We start from the raw sequence: 13,881 nt of genomic DNA on the forward strand, positions 1-13,881 counted from the left end.
AGCCCAGGCCAGTTTGCCGCAGCAACGGCTGTGGGCCATCTCGAGACCGAAACTTCAAGCTTGGCCCTCAGAGGAGGTCACACACACAGAAGGAGCCGGGGACAGCCCATCTCTCTAACATCCCAGCCCCGCCAGCAAAGTCGAAGACTTATTTTTAGTCCCCAAATAGGGGCAGCATTCAATATCTGGTATCTGGCCATTCATACAATCAAACGTTTTCAAACTTGGTCAGCCTAAGAGAGCTTTAAAAAAATTTTTAAAAAACCAAAAAACTCAAAAGACGCCAGCAACAACCACCTTTTATCTGTTCCAAACACACCGATTCTCTTTTTATCTTAAAGCTCCGCGGAGCGCCCGGGACACAGCCCGGGAAACGGGAGCTAATCTGTCCTCCGCAGCCCCTCTCTTGGTGCCCGAGCAACCCCAGCAACCTTTGCACAAGCCCCTTCCCTTTTCTGACCGGCCCTTTAAGGGAGAAGAAAGCAGCTCCCTCTGGGAGCCGTCAGGCTCAGGCTGGGCCCCGGGCGGGTGGCAGCACCGCCCCTGGGCCTGGGCCGAGCCCCAGAGCGGCGGATCTCTGCCGGTCTGCGGGGAGGACAACGGGCGGCGGGGCCCCGGCAGGGCGCCGAGAGAGACTGGGGCCGCCGGCGGGGCTCAGGGACGCGGAGAGCGGAAGAAACGTGCGGGCGGCTGTGCGTCTGCCGCGAGGACTCCGAGGCCGAGCCCGCTCCGGGAAGGGCTGGGCGGGCCCTCACACACACCCCCGCCGACCCGGCACCACCGCCCGAGAGTCCGGGGAAAGAGGGCCACGGATTAGCGCTTGGGTTTCGGATTGTCTTGGAGTTCGGTTTGCTTATTCCTAAAAAGATCATAAAAAGTCACGTCCAAAAATGAGGGGTGGGGGAAGAAAGGAGAGAGCGCAGGGAACTGGAGGCAACTCGCGCAGGGTCCCGGGAAAGTTGCGGCGGAGCGGTGTTGGGGTGAGGGTGGGAGGAGGGAGCATACGGCTTTTCTAGCTACCCGGGTTTTCTTTATGAGCTCCTCCCGGTAAACTTCACCCGGGCGGAGAGTGCGGCGGAGATACTCGACTCTTGCCCGCCCTCGGCCAGCGTCAACCCCACAAATAGCCAAAGTTTCCAAACCAAAATGGGGGTGGGGTGGGGTGGGGTGGGGGTAGCGTTAGGAAGCCCAGAAACCCAGCAGGTCCTCCCGACCTCCCGCACCCCGAGCCTGGCTAACACTGAAGCACTCCGGAAAACTGCGGCATCGCAGTCAGTCACACGGCGAATCAACCCAACACTTTTCAAGAAAACAAAATATTCGCTGGGAAACTTACTTTGCATTTAGTCTCTATTCTTTGGGGGTATGCGGTTTAGGTCGGCTCGTAAGGGAAGCTCGTTTTGTCCAGGTTGGATATTGTCTACTTATGGATCAGCCCTTGGGTGAGGGTTTATTTTAATTTATGGCTTATGCATTCTTTTAAGGTCGATTTACATGACCTCCGGCTACAACTAAGACAGCCGAGGAGGGCACTCCAGTCGTCAGTCGGCCAAACCCACAATTAAAACGGCCCTCCCCCTAGTCTTGGTGTGACTAGGACTCTCCCCGGGTAGGCTGGCTGCCTGCTTTTCTCTTTTTCTCTCTCTTCTTTCGTCACTTCTCTGTTTTTTCCTTCTTTCTTTCTTTTTGTCTTTCTTTTTGAATATCACGAAATAAGATGTGATATCAGTTTGAAAGTTTCGGTATAACTTTCTCCAGACCCAAGCCTGCAGCGATAAAGAGAGATACAGCGCTCACAAAGCCCTCAGGATGCTGCCCTCTTGTGGGCACAAAGGGCCTTTCCACCCAGCGGTCCCATCTGAGCCCTCACAGAGCACACACGCATATACTTACACACACACACACAGAGAGAGAGAGAGACAGAGAGAGAGAGAACACTACACACGCAGGCATACGAGCTTCCTCCATCACACACTTGGCTCAAACTTCAATGAAATACCTACCTCAAACTTCACGGAGACTTGAGAATTCATTCTCTAAGCCACCTGACTTCTTTTTCATATCATTCCCAGTTACATAGATTAGAATATCTATACGGGGAGACGGAGGAGGAGGAATAAGGTGGGCTGAGAGGGCGGACAGATTTCCGGACGAATACTTAGGATGGCGATAACAGCTTTCTGTTGTCAAAGGTTGCGTTGTCTTTCTCTCCTGCCCTTTTTGCCTTAGTGTCCCACGCACAGTTATCTACGGCTACAACATGTGTTTTCTCCGAGTGGATTTTGGGGACAGGGGGGTGGCAAGAAAACCAGAAACCCGCCACGCAGATCTGTCACCGCCTCCGGAACAAGGCACAACTCTCCGAGAGGGGGACGCATCCTGGGGATACGCGCGTCCACCAGCGAGCGGCTGACGCTCGGGCCCCTTTCTCAGTCGCTACTCTCCCCCCCCCCCCCCCCCGCTTTCTGCGTCGGCCCCACTCAGCGCCCTCCTCCCGCTCCTCCTCCCCCCTCTCCCCTCCCCAGCCAAGTACGGAAACCCGCCCCGGCTGGGCAGCCGTGGCTCCCGGCAACCCGCGCCCTCGCCGGGCTCCGCGCGCTCAATTCTTGTACTACCCCAATCCCTCAGTCCCGGCTCGGTGAAACTAACCCTGAAGCTGCCCGGAAGGGCAGGAGCGGAAGGCGCTGGGGGCCGACGGCCGGGCCCGGGGTTCCTGCCCCTGCCCTCTCCTGCTCCCCAACAGGTAGCTCACAAATGGGCCGCGCGCTCTCGCTCTGCCTCCCTCGCTCTCTAGATCGCTCGCTCCGTCCCGGTTACCTGGGCGGGCTCCAGGATGGTACCGCACGGGAGGGTTCCTTGTGCGCTGCGCCGCGGGAGTAAATGGCATTAAAGAAAAAAGGGAAAGATACAAATTAAAAAAATTAAGGAAGGGGAGTCGTTGCTGGGTCAATTAGCACAGCCCGGGGAGCAAGAGAGCAAAGCCCCCCAGCGCCGCGGCCGGCGCAGCCCGTTAACTCAAGTCGGCGGGGGTGTCCCGCCCCGGGCGGGGGGAACGCTGACCGGCAGAAGTTTGCCGCCGGGGTGCCGGGAGGTGCGCGCAGAGCGGGGTGACTAGGGGCTTCCCCCTTGAAACAAGTGAAGGCGATGGTTAGTGCTGTCAATCTTGGCAATCAGTGTGAGCGGCCATGTCGTAAGTATTCAAAGCATTTCCCGTCGTGCAACATCAGAAAGTGAGTGGCCAGGGCATTGATCTGAGCGAGGGAGAGGAGGCAGGGCTCCCCTCCCAGACAACACAGGCAAGATGAGACAAGAGGCGAGGGAGGCAGCGAGCCAGGCAGGGAAGCTGGGAGGGAAGGGGGAGGGCCAGGGGAAGAAGAAGGAGGGGAGAGCGGGAGGCAAAGGAGAGAGAGCCGGAGAGAGGGCAGAGACCGGCAAGAGCGGAGGTTGGAATTGGAGAAAGCGCCTGAGAAGAGAGAGTGAAGCGACTAGTAGGAGAGAAAAGGAAGACGACAAAGAAAAGGGAGAGTTGAGGTTAGAGGGGAATGGTGACAAGTATTAGGTGGAGAGAAATAGGCTGAGGAATAAAGGACCCAAGGAGTGCTGTTAGGGCTGGGGCTGTTGGATGGAGGAGTCTAGACGAAGGCAAACCGAAGTGGGGAAAAGGTAGACAACTGGGGAGAAAGAAAGGAGCGAACTGGAGAAAAAGAGGAAAGAAAGTGGGAGAGGAAATGTAGGGATGGTAGTCTGTGCGTTGAAAAAGTTATATGACAGAGGACGAATGGGCTGAATGTTAAGAAGTATTGAGATACAGAACTGGACCACAGAAGTGAGTCAAGGCAGATACAGAGAAGGGGAAGAACAGGGGCTGAAGCAGACCAAGAAGAAGGAAAGAAGGGTGAATATTAGGGTGAATAATGAGGATGAAGAAAAATGAAAAAGAGAAGTAATCAAAAGAGAGTAAAGAAAGAGATGCAGGAAACAGAGATAATGAAAACACATGGGTTAATAGGATCTCAGTAAATAGGGGAAGAGGAACTTATTTTAAAAGATGGAGGAGGAGCAATTGAAAGAAAAAAGAAAAAGCAACTGATATAGGAGTTGTTAAGATGATATACATCTTAACATATGTAGGTGGCAATATTCTGGAGGCCATGAAGATTATGGAGTTTATGGGTTAAAATTATTATGAATAACAAGATATGTACAAACTACCAAAGAAAAAATGATTATACCTTTACAACAACAAATTAAATAGTTCCACATTTATTATATGGATAAGTTTGTGTTACACAGAATTGGGTGGGTGATATATGTGTATTACCTCAACTTTGTAGAGGAAAAGATCTGGAGAAACAATTTCAAGATGGGTGGCTGGGAAGTTGTAGAAGATGAAAAGAGTTTCAGTCACCCAGGATAGCATTTTGCAAAAACATGTAAGTCAGATATAGAAAATTATGTTTAAACCCCCCCCCAAAAAAACCTACACAAATTAAAAATTCTCTTTGATGCATGTGTAGGGTAGATAAAAGATTTGAAGGGTATAGAGTGGCCTAAAGGAGCAGAGACCTGGAATTTTATCTCAGTGCAAAAATCCTGGGGGACTGGGAGGGGAGAGAATAATCGTGATGTCAGGTAGTAGACAGAGATGCAGAGTAAAAGAGTCAGATGAGAACACTAGCTTTGACAACAGCAGACACAGAGCTAACTAGCGGCCAATGTGCACGAGGTGAGGTTAGCCTGCCATAAACCAGGCCCAAAGAAATAGATATGAGAAACTGAGGTCAGTGGAGAGTCCAAATTACATCAAGATTAAAAGTTAGGAGAGAGATTCTGACATTATCAGCATAAACCCGCAGAGGTCTGTGGAGGTGAGGTCCTTGCTATGTAGAAACTGATATGAGATGGCCACGTTGAGGCATTTCATAAACAGGGAATCTGTGAAAGAAGATATGGACCAGGAGAAAGGAGTCAGGAATTATGGCTAGAAAAATCAGAAAATTAATGGCAATCTAAAGTTGCCAATTCAAGGAAGACCTCCCACAGATTAAGTGATAAAAGATACGGGGGAGAAAGCCTCATCTTTGTTCCACTAACTTTGAAGAAAATGGAGAGAGTATGCAAGCACAGAAGATGGAACAAGCTGAGATGTCTGTTAGTCATATATTGGCTTCTTAAAGTACACTCCATGTTTGGTTTCATATGAACTCCAGACAAGAGAAGGAAAAGGATAGAAGGGTGAGGATGAGCATCTTGGATTAGTGGGGCAGAAGGAATAGCCCTGTGCTTCTACCCCAATAGGAAAGATGATGCTTGAGGATTGGAAGCTTGAAGACTGCAAGTTAAAATGACTTGATGACTGCTGGCTGAGAGGAGAGCTAGTCCCTAACCAGAAATCTTGTGTCCCTTTCACCCACAGAGACTTTCAGGACTGGAAAACCTGCCTCGAGAGGCCAGAACCTAGAGTCCAGTGAAAAGAATGCCTGGCACTTTTCCTGCCAGCTCCTTCAGACCTGGCTCCCAGAACTCCCAGGAGTGCCCCTTGACCTCAGAGGCCCAAGAGGCAAACCCAGACCCGTGTTTCTACCCTAGACAAGGGTCAAATCTTTTCTGGGTTTTGATTTTGTTTTTGTTTTATTTTGTTTTTGTGCATGAGTATGGCCTGGCCCAGCGCTCTGTTCCAGAGCCTCTCACTGGCCCTGGAACTCAACCACAGGGGGCTAAAAATCTCTCAAAAGCCTAAAGAGGTCAAAATCGAATGAGCTGTCCTAAATGCCTGCAGAGTTAGGGCAGAGAGAAGAGGGGGTAATTTAAGTCCCAAAGCTTGAATCCTCAGGGTAGAGCCACCGAGGGAGGTGAAACATCCAGGACGGAAACACTGGGGTGCGACTTGGGTTCCTCAAAGTTGCTGCAATAAGTTTGGCTTTGCAAGTACCAGCACATCCGTCTCTTTAAATCACCCAGCACTCGGAAACCTGGGGGTTAAGACTGACCCCGCCGACCAGGTGCAGGCCGCTGGCGGAAGGCAAAAAAAAAAAAAAAAGCGACATTATCAAGATCTCCAGCGTCCAAGGCCCTCATACTGGGCCGCGATGGACCTCCGGAGAAGGAGCGGCAGAAATCCTCTTTAGATTTTGTCTAATAAACTGACACGAAAGTAGATTGATAAGGCGGAACCCCGAGCCAATCACAACAGTAATCCCTAAAGGAAAGAAATTAAAGTTTGGGGTCTCGGTGCCGCACTTCAGGCTATGCCTGGGTTGACACGTGGCCCTTGGGGGCGGGGGTGAGCCCTAAGGGTTTCCTTTCAAGCCTCAGGCGCCGCTGTACAGAGCAGAGGGCAAGGCAGAGAGCGCTGCAGCGTGTTGAAGCGCCGGGCTCTCCACCTGGTCTGCCCTGGCCTTCGGGCTCCAGGAAGTCCCGAAAGGAGCGGAGGACACTCAGGCACCGTTGCCAGATCCCGGCACACTAGGGCTCACTTTCCCTGGGGCTCGGAGCCCCGCGCGGCGCAAGAACCCCGAGCGCCTAGCACAGGGAACCAGGGAGGGAAGGAGGGGCGAGCCGGCGGGAGCAGACTTACCTGCTCGCAGCTGTTGCTGCCTCCGTGCTGTCCGGGTGTCCCTGCGCACGACAACCGGCAAAGGCAACTCGCCTTTGCCAAGTTTGGCCTCGCACCTCCAGAGAAGAGGCGCGAACCGGCAAAGGAAAGGCGCGCTCGGTTCCTGGAGAGAGGTCCCCCTGAACTTGGGAAGGGCAACGCAATGAATTCTGCTCGAGAAGTTAATATTTAAAGCACCCACGCAAAAATCATAACGACTGTTAAAACCTCGTATTCTCTCCTTGAAAGTCTCCTTACACCAGCCGGGAGGACAATTCAGATCTACATGACTTCATCTTAAGGTCTCTAACTTCTTTCAGGAAGGGCTTTATAGGCACTGTATAAAGTACAAATATAAATGTTTTTACCTCAAAAACACAGGGAATGAGAACTTTTACTGAAACGAAGAATAAGTGAAAGAGTACAAAAAGCCAAAAAGGAAAAAGTTGAAAACTTTAATTACGGCCCGGAGAAAAGTTTTAGCGATTGATTTCCTTAAACAGGAATAACAAACACACCAACGCTCCAGCAGCCCAGCGCACTTCATTTAAGTTTGGTGTAACCAAATAACCCGAACTCCCAAATAACAGTGCCCTTGGGACTCTGCCTCAAAGAGGTCGGAACTCGTGTTTCAACAACAAAAGCAAAAAACAAACTGTGAATAATGCTCTGCGTTCTTTAAGATGTCATTTTGCAAAAGGACCAGGCATTGTCCCTGGACTTTAAATGGACAGAGAACAACATTAAATTTCATTTGAATCTGCGCGTCATCCTGTTGGGAAGACCACAGCGGTAGCGACAGTAGCAGCTGCAGCACCGCCACCAAGGAGGTGGGGAAAAGTGGTAAAAATGCATGAACTTTTTTCAAAGAAAAATAAAGATAAATCAGAAATAAGTTTTACAGACATGTCTTTCCTGGCTTAGGAAAGTTAATTTTTAAATGTTCTTCTGCTGTCTAAGGTGCAAAGCCGAGTCTAGGGGAGTGCGTGGCTGGAATCTGCATGCTGATAAGAGAAGGCTGATGTACTTACAGTGACAGAGGGCAGGCTGCGGGAGAAAAGCTGTTTGTGTTAGCCTGCGAGTTACCCAGGGCTGCAGTGAGAGCAGAAGGGAGGAGTGGGAGTGCCAGTCTGCGTACACCTTCACCGCGTCTCATTACATCTGCCAGCCTCTCTCTCCCTCTCTCTTTCATTTCCACATTCCCTTTGTTCCTGAAAAAAAAATCTACACGTCACATCAGAGTCCCCAGATGCAGTCTACACCAAAGAAAAAAAATGAATAATTCAATCAAACTGTGCATAGTCTCTAAGGCAATAAATCTATTGCACTTAAAGAAACGAAGGGTAATTACCACCATGGAATTAGAATAAGGCCAAAGACCCGAGATGTCGTTAAGTCTCTGGCTAAACTCCCCGGTCAAATAAAGTTCCATTTATTTAATCCTTTTGACATCTCAAATGGAAAGTCAGAGAAAGATTTTAACTTGTTTTAGAAGGATATTCATTTATCTTTAAACACATTTTAGAAGGGGGAAAAAAGAAGGGGAGAAAAAGCCTCGGGCGTACTACCCTGCTGAAAAGGCTCCCAAAGGCAGCAGCATAGAGCGGGCACAAACACGAACCAAGACAATGTGTCCGTGGAGCCTGTGCAGGGTCAGTTTTTCTGCCACTCCACCCTCCTCCACTCCTCTCTAATTAGACGAGGATCTCTCTCCACTCTCACCGGCCACCGAAGCTCGACTTGAGAGCAGCTGGAATCTGGGAACCTTACCTGCAGCACCAGGACCTAAGAGAAATCGCGCTTCCCTGCCACCAACACCCCATGCCATCCCCATGCACCCTTCCAAGTCCCGTAATCATCTACTTCTTCCATCTGCCTAAAAGAAACTGTAAACGGGATTTTTCCCCCCATGATTGAATGGAAGCTCTGTACTGTACCGACTTCTGGATTTGCCCCGGGTTGAGTTTAGGGAATGTCTGGAAAGAAAAAAGGGAGGAAAAAAGGAGGGGGGCAGCTCAAGCCTTGTCCAAGTTAGTCATAAGGCTGTATTAGGCAGGAAAGAGCCTACGGGAGAAACAGCTGGGATGCACACTGGCTATGGAAATCTCAGTTCTAGGAACCGTGTCCTTTCGTCCCGGAGGTAAGATTATGTGACTGTAGCACGTTTATTCTTTTGCTGTCTGTGTGTCTCTCTTCCCCACCGGCTGGGACCTCTTCCAATCGGGTCAGCCGGCATGCACCCTGGAGAAGGACACAGCACATAGGGCTTTATTTTCCAGGTCTCTCCACTCATAAATCGTGGGTGTCATTGAAACGAGATTAGAAAATCTTTTACCGCTGGCGGCAGCCACCAGACCCTCTGTCCCTCTGCTGGTTGCACACTGGTCGCGGTATCTCGGGCTGCAGAGCAGTCCGGAAGACCTAGCCCGCCGGGTCGCCTGGCCTGAGGGCTCAGGTGATGCGGGGGAGAACCTCGGCGTCTCAAATGGGTTCCTTGGAGAGTTCCCGCTCTATCACCACCTCCCGCCGCCTCCGCGCGCGCGGTCGCACACACTTACAGACACACACATTGACACATACACATTCTGCCATTCTGGCCGAACTCCTCATCTAAACTCAAGTCCCTTTAACAGTCAATTGAGCCCGCTTGAGAGCAGCGGGAAAACTAGGATGATACGTGGATGAACCGCAAGGGTGCCAACCATCCGGCTTGGCCTAGCTTTGTTTACGTGCCTAAGTCGCCACCTAGAGGTCGAGCGGAAGACTGCGCCCGGCTCCCGGAGGTCGACACCAACCCGGATGACACCGGCCCCGCAGCCTTGGCGACCTCCGGGGACCGTTTAAAGGGAAGCTAAGGGAGGGCACCTCTCGAGCGGACGGTCGGAGCAAGGCAAGGCCTGCCCTCCGCGACCCGGGCTGAGAAGAGTAAGGGCTAAAACTGCCTGTTAGCTGAAACCAGTAACAGGGAACCGAACGAAGCAACACTCTCCCAGCAAAGTACAAAGCCCCGGGCCAGTCTGCAGCTGCGAGGCAGGCGCTGCAGCCCTGTAACTTAAAGCACTAACTCCCAGGGCAGTAGCGGGGGTGGGGGGGGGGGGCGGAGGCTGGGAGTGGAGGCAGCTTCGGAGCGGCATAGCAGTCGTTCCGGTCCTGTGTGAGGACCGAGCTCCCTTTTGCAGCGACCTCGGCTCAGCTCGGACTTCGTACTCCCCGGTGCGCCTCTCCCGCTTGCTCTCTACCCTCTGGGCCGGAGACAAAGGGACTCAAGGACGCGGCTAGACCCGAGGTCACTAGCAGGGGAATTCCGGAATAGAACAACAGGCAGGAGAGGGATGTGCTCAGGCAACCTGGCCGCCTGCCGCGACGGCTGGACACTTAGCTCTACAGTCGCCCGTTTCTCAGGAAAACAGTCCTTCTGACTGTCTAACAATGGATTCGGTAAAATAATAATGATTGTTATTTATATCAGCGATTTTCAACTTTACCACCCGTACCTCTACTGAAACCCTTTTTCCGCAAACCGTTCCTCCTGCATTCACGTCTTGCATTATAAGAATACCAGGCTTAAGAATACCCTAGCTAAATTCTGAAATAACTTGTGGTTGTTCTTTGTTATGCCTGGACACTGCCTCCAAGGCTTGGGGACGTCTGCAAGGCCACTCCAAGTCCATCCTTCTCTGTGAACTGTGCCCCAAAGATGCCTCGGAAATTTCCCTGCTACCTGGGTGCATAGACATTAATTGTAACGTTTTACAAAAGGAGAAGAAGAATTTTGTTTATCTCCACGAAAAGGACACTCAGGAACTGACTTGTGCTATATGAGGCTATAAATCACTCCTTGCTAACTCCAACTGGGGCTTTTCAGTAGTTTGGTCAGAAAAATAATAATAGAAATATATTTTATAAAGAGAACCACAGCAACCTAATGCTAATGAGGGACAAAAGGAAATGTGTTTTCAAAGAGAAGCAACAGGCCCCCAAGCCTGACCCAATTCTGCTGTTTCGTGCCACAGCCTAGCAAATTAACATTGGATCGCTCCTCCACTCGTGTGGAAAGCTGAGTGTTATTGAACACAGCACTGAATTTTCCCAGGGAATCCCAATTATAGAAACACCTGTGCTAAGTAATGCTATTTTAATCCACTATGAAAACCTTAAGTATGTAATAGCCTTCAAATCATCTCATTTCTTAGTCACAGTGGGGTGGGCCAACCTCATGGAAGAATTGCCCCCAGAGCCTTATCTCAGAGGGTTTTACCTTGGTTTTACCATACATAATCCTGGCAGTTCATCTCTTAAATGGAAGGGATATATACATGAAGTCTACTGTAACTGGCAGAAACTAAGCCTGGGTAGTAACCTCACAAAGAAAAATCAGATCAAAGGCCAATGACTAGGAAACTGGAACACATGGCACATATGCAGTCAGGCACCAATTCCGTGATCTTTAAATCAAATCCTAACAACATACAAGAAGTTGTCACTATTCAGTATATACACTTCAGTTTACTATAAATAGAATATCAATGGCAAAATATAGCGAAATAAAACCACCATAAGAAGGAATGTGGTAGAAACCAGAAAATTATAAACCTCTACCAATTCCCCCCAAAAATATACATCAGACCTAATATTTTAAAATGCCATACCTAATATTTTGGAAATACTTTATGAAAAAGATTATTTAAGTAATGACTGTTTTATAGCTTAAGGCTGCCAAAACTAATGCCACTAAAAGATCCATATGAAAAGTGAAATTTTTATCAGTCATCCAAATGTTTGTCTTACAATGATACATAGAATTATTTTTCTAACTAAAAGTGATCTAGATAATTATATAGGTAGGCATGAAACTTACAAAAACCACAGAAAGGAAAAATATGATAAAGAATAATCATATGACATAGAGTAGTGATAGGATGATTCACCACAGAAATAAACTTTATTCACTAAAATTCAATGTATCCCACATGATAGCATCCTTCTGAGATAACGTGTCACCTTTTCATCATCAAGTAATATTGTTAAAGCATTTGCATTCCTTCATGTGTGCCACTCTCTGTTTAAAGAAACATTTACCTCTTCCCAAATCTGAGGTTTACAATTCACTAAGATGACTACCACTCCATTCATTACACATTTAGCCACACTAGAAACATTTGCTAAATCATATAGATCCATTTCAGTGCCTAATAAAAGACAAGCAATGGATACAAAAATAATGCTATAAAACTGCTCACTATAAATATCAAACAATAAAATAATTACTAATAATGACTAATATTACTAGTCTTTAAAAGTTTGATAATCTACTTTAGAAATTTCATGCTTTATATGTTATGTGTTAGCATTGTTTTAAAAAAACTGAATTTGCCTAAATTATATAATTTTAAAATTTGTTACTTAGAAATCTTTCTTCCAAATCCCAGATTGCTATTTTTAACATTTCTAAATAGAGGATTTCTTCATGTGTGTATTTTTAAATATCACACTTATGTTGAAGACTTTTGCTGTTTTCCAAATTTTTAATTCACATTTAAATATTTATTGAGTACCTAATATGTGCAAAGCAAATAATTTGAAGTGTATTAACTAAGGATCTATCTTTTGCACTTTTCTAACTTAATAAATATTAATTAAAAGTCTACTGTACATATACTGAAATTTTTTTTTTTACCAAATATGTCAGCAGAAGTATTCTTCTCAGTAAGTACATTTGATAATCACACATGATGCTAGTTCATTTTATTTGGCATATACTATTTAAGTTACCTCAGATATTTTTATTCACTGACAAACTATCACATTTCTAAAAGCTTTTCTAACTTATCAAAAGGTATCTCTTTAAAAAGCTTTATTTAAAAACAGAATCTATAGTTATAAACTAATTCCAAACAACATATTTTATACATTTTAGTTTTAAATGCGTTCTAAGAGAAACTTTATAACTTCAAATCGGTCTTTAATGTAATTGCTATGCAAAATTATTCTATAACTTTCTAAGTTTTATGTCTCTAAAATGTATCATAATCGTACATATAAGATAAAGATATTATCTACCTAAAGGCAAACAAATGAAAGCTAAACTATGTCAGTGTTCCAAGTATCTGGATGTTTGGTATTACTTAACTCATTGGATTTTATTGAATTTTTAAGTTTGCATCAAGATGTTTTGCGTTAGGTTTGAATGTTTTATTTTTTAAGTGAGGGGACAGGGAAAGACAACAGGGAAAGACAACAATGTTGAGAATCTGCAACAATGATCATCCTCATGTTAATTCATGTCTGTTTAAGACAAAAATAAGTGAAAAGCTTCACTTAGTCATACTTAAAGTTCTAGAATAGTAGGTTTCTGGAGAAAATATTTAAACTCAAGAGCTCAATACAAAAACTCTTTTAATTATATACAATATGTTATCAACCTACTTTCAAAGTTGATGAAGTTTAGTACTAAACTGAATATTAAGCAAATAAGTGTTAACTATGTTCACTAGAATTAGCATATTTCAGTTTATAGTTTATAAATTTTTAAAAGCATCAGCATCATGATATGGTTGCCATAGAAACTGCAACAATATGTCATTTTGATTAATTTTATATGCAGTGATAAGGCCTAGTTCTACATCACTTCAATATAAGTTTGAAAAGCAAAGACTGAAGTATAAATAGTGAGTAGTGAGTTTCCAATTTATACCAGTTTAAAAGCTAATGAAGTACAAACCTTTTAAAAAAGAAAAATCCACAATGCATTCTAATTGCATGAAAGGATAGCAATTTAATAAAGGTTATAAAGTGTTTTAAAAATGGGTACATTCTGAAAAAAAAAAGTTTTCATTAACAATCAGCTACTTCTCTTAGTATTCCATATTCTTATTACTTAGGTTTATTTATAGGTAACAAAAATTATTGGTTATTACGTATTACTTAATTATTAAATTACGGATGCTCTCTCTGTTCTCAAGAGATAGGTGCATTTGCTTTTACATTATAAATTCAAAACGACTAGAGCAGAATTTTAATATTTTTAAAGTAGTTATTGCAACAGATCCCCTTTTCATTTAGAAGGAAGACACAATGTATTATTGCAAAAGCCTTCTTATTTTATCACTGCCAGAAATACTCCATTGACATTAATGGCTTGATTATTGGAACAGAAAAAGCCTATGAAAATAAAGCATGTATTTCATAAAGAATAAATATGGCAAGAGATTTGGAGCTCTAAATTAATCTGTTCTTTGGCTAACAAATACCTCTTCCATTTTCTATCAGTGCACATTTCAAAATGG

At 46.1% G+C, this 13,881-nt stretch overlaps 1 protein-coding gene across 12 annotated transcripts in view; it reads right to left on the reverse strand.

Moving 5' to 3' along the window:
• SOX6 (SRY-box transcription factor 6) overlaps positions 1-3,261 on the reverse strand; it is a 625,789-nt gene extending 622,528 nt beyond the window's left edge. For 10 of the 12 annotated variants that reach the window (XM_068554455.1, XM_068554467.1, XM_068554465.1 and 7 more), the window contains exon 1: positions 2,004-2,280. The gene's annotated coding sequence lies outside the window, so the exon portion shown is untranslated. Of the gene's footprint in view, positions 1-1,336; positions 1,460-2,003; positions 2,281-2,817 lie in introns of those variants that run through there. The other 2 variants (XM_068554456.1, XM_068554457.1) reach the window with 2 other exon arrangements.
• Between the last annotated feature and the right edge of the window lie 10,620 nt (positions 3,262-13,881).

Source organism: Eschrichtius robustus, chromosome 11 (genome assembly GCF_028021215.1).
Source record: "Eschrichtius robustus isolate mEscRob2 chromosome 11, mEscRob2.pri, whole genome shotgun sequence".
Taxonomy (NCBI): domain Eukaryota; kingdom Metazoa; phylum Chordata; class Mammalia; order Artiodactyla; family Eschrichtiidae; genus Eschrichtius; species Eschrichtius robustus.